The sequence below is a fragment of the Lygodium microphyllum genome, chromosome 15 (genome assembly GCF_053477565.2).
Source record: "Lygodium microphyllum isolate KBCC chromosome 15, Lygodium_microphyllum_v1.1.10, whole genome shotgun sequence".
In the NCBI taxonomy this organism is placed as follows: Eukaryota; Viridiplantae; Streptophyta; class Polypodiopsida; order Schizaeales; family Lygodiaceae; genus Lygodium; species Lygodium microphyllum.
Window position 1 is genome coordinate 128,084,074 of NC_141149.1, and position 2,599 is coordinate 128,086,672.

Below are 2,599 nucleotides of genomic sequence, written 5' to 3' on the forward strand. Positions count from 1 at the left end.
GGAGTTACCACCGATAGATGAAGAAGGCATCATTCAATACATACCCGAGCAAGTCATAGGACAAAGGGAAAAGAAGCTTCACTCTCGCTCCATCATGGAATACTTGATTAAATGGAAAGGTTTACCACTTGATGAAGCTTGTTGGAGGCCAGCTTCAGTTTTGGAAGAGTTTACATACCTATTAAAAGCAGATTTGGCTGAAATCTAGCCAACTATGGCCCTGTTTTCTCTTAGATTGACTATAGACAACTCTCTGTTTCAAATCAAATTTTATTATGTACTGTGGATAGCAATGGACATCATACATGGGCTGAAAGTACTACTTGAGAGCTCTGTTTTGATATACGGCACACCCCGATCAAATCTCCTACAGAAAGTTATGATAGATTTACTACAGTAGGGCCCTATAGTAAACAGTTTGTTGTCCACTGTCTGCACCTCGCATTCAATCAAGATACTTGGATCAAAATTCATTTTTATAATTCCCCAATAAGGCCCATGTATTGTACATACCCCAATGAACTATCATATGCAATAATAGCTCTTCATTCATTTGTATACCCCTGTAATAATGCAACAGAGTAGTACTCTGATCTGCTCCTGCCCAGTTATGATAAGTGCTCAAATTATTTTTGCGAGCAAAAACCTTCGATATGGGATGGAATGTAAGAGAGGAGGGATTTAATAATGGGGAAATACTAGCTACACGCTGGTATATAAGGTGCTAGGGACTTGATTTTTGGGCATTAGATTATAATACAAGTCTCCTTTCATCTTCATCTCTCTCTCCCAGCTTTCACGGCTTCTTTCTCTCTCTTTCTGTCTTTCTCTCTCCTTTCCTAGTCTTTCTCTCTCCTTGTCACTCTCTTTCTCTCTCTTCCTACAGTCCTTATCTCTCTTCTACACACTCTCTCTCTTCTCTTCTCCCTCTCCTGTCCTCTTCATGACAACAATTACCTATTCCAAGTAAGCCATGGTCATCCTCATCCAATCGAGCGTTCTTGTGAAACGTGTAATTGAGCTAAAGTCCCTCATAGTCAATCTCACGGCCTTGTTCAATCTTTACCTATTCCAAGTAAGCTATGGTCATCCTCATCCATGGACTTCATTGTTGAACTACCTTCTTCTAGAGGATATGATTTTATCTTTAATGGTGGTTGATCGATTCACAAAAATGACGCTTTTTCATAACATCCAAGAGTATCAATGGAGAAGGGATAGCAATGCTCTTCTTGGAATAGGTATATTGACACTATAGGTTACCTAATAATATTGACTGTGATCATGGCCCCCAGTTTATATGTGGGTTTTGGAGAAGCCTCTTTAAAATTCTAGGAGTATAAGTGAATCTCTCTTCAACTAGTTTCCCACAAAGTAATGGACAAACAAAAAGAGTGAATCAAGTCTTGGAGCAATACCTTACATGCACAATCAACTATCATCAAGACAATTGGGTGGATCTATTAACCCTTGCTAAGTTTCTATACAATAATTCCTCTTATATCTCCATTCAATTTACACCATTCTTTGCTAAATATGGTCAACACCCAAGGATAGACAATCATGCAAGATCACATGAGAAGAATACAACTTCTATAGACTTAGCTCAACACCTCTATGACATTCATATAGAGTTGCAAGCGTAGATCAAACAAGCTCAAGAGAAATATAAGAGAAATGCATATAAGCTTTGCATGCAACATCCATCATACCAAATTGGAGATCAAGTTTGGATTCTTCGACGTGATCTAAGTTCTTCTCGCCCCTCCTAGAAACTAGATTATCAATGAGTTGGGCCCTTCAAGATTATTGGCCAAGTAAATCCAATCACATATCGTCGCTTGCTTCCCCACTCCATGAAAATCCATCCTTTATTACATGTTTCAGTCTTAGAGCCATGTCATACATCCAATATCCCTAGAAGAATACCAAAGCCATCACCTCCAATCATAATTGAAGATCACCAAGAATATAAAGTAGACAAAATCATAGATTCAAGAATTTTAAGAGGTAGATTATAGTATCTTGTCCATTGAAAGGGCTATAATTCAAGTGAACGAATATGGGAATGAGCTTCACATCTTCAAAGAGCTCTTATTAAGGTTCACAAATTTTATCTTCAACACATAACCAAGCCAAGGCCTATTCAAAAGCACACCACCACCCCTCATGGAACTCGGTGCTAACAGAGGGTGTAATATAACAAATGCTCAAGCAAGGACAACCCTTGGTCCATAGGCAAGTTGGCACAACCCAATGAAGTTTTTAGAAGATTCTATAAGATTATAGAATATTCTAGAATATGTTTACAAATAATTATTTGCCACATGGTGTGGCTACACATTTACATGATGCTACACCTTTTTCTTAAGATAATTAAGATTTATAATTAACATATATAATATATAATATATTAATTATAGCATATTTATGTATATAAATAATATTTAATATATCATAAATGTAATAATTTTAATATTTAGCTTATATAAAAATACATAACTAATAATAATAATAATAATATTATTATTATAGTTTATAATTATTTTAGTGTGTAATTATAGTTGTAAAAAGTTGGGAGGAGACATTATTTTAGATG

The 2,599-nt window shown here is 35.9% G+C and overlaps 1 pseudogene; it reads left to right on the forward strand.

Annotated features, from left to right (window-relative positions):
• The first annotated feature begins 1,694 nt into the window (after nucleotides 1–1,694).
• Nucleotides 1,695–2,186, forward strand: LOC148025043 (uncharacterized; annotated as a pseudogene).
• Nucleotides 2,187–2,599: the final 413 nt, after the last annotated feature.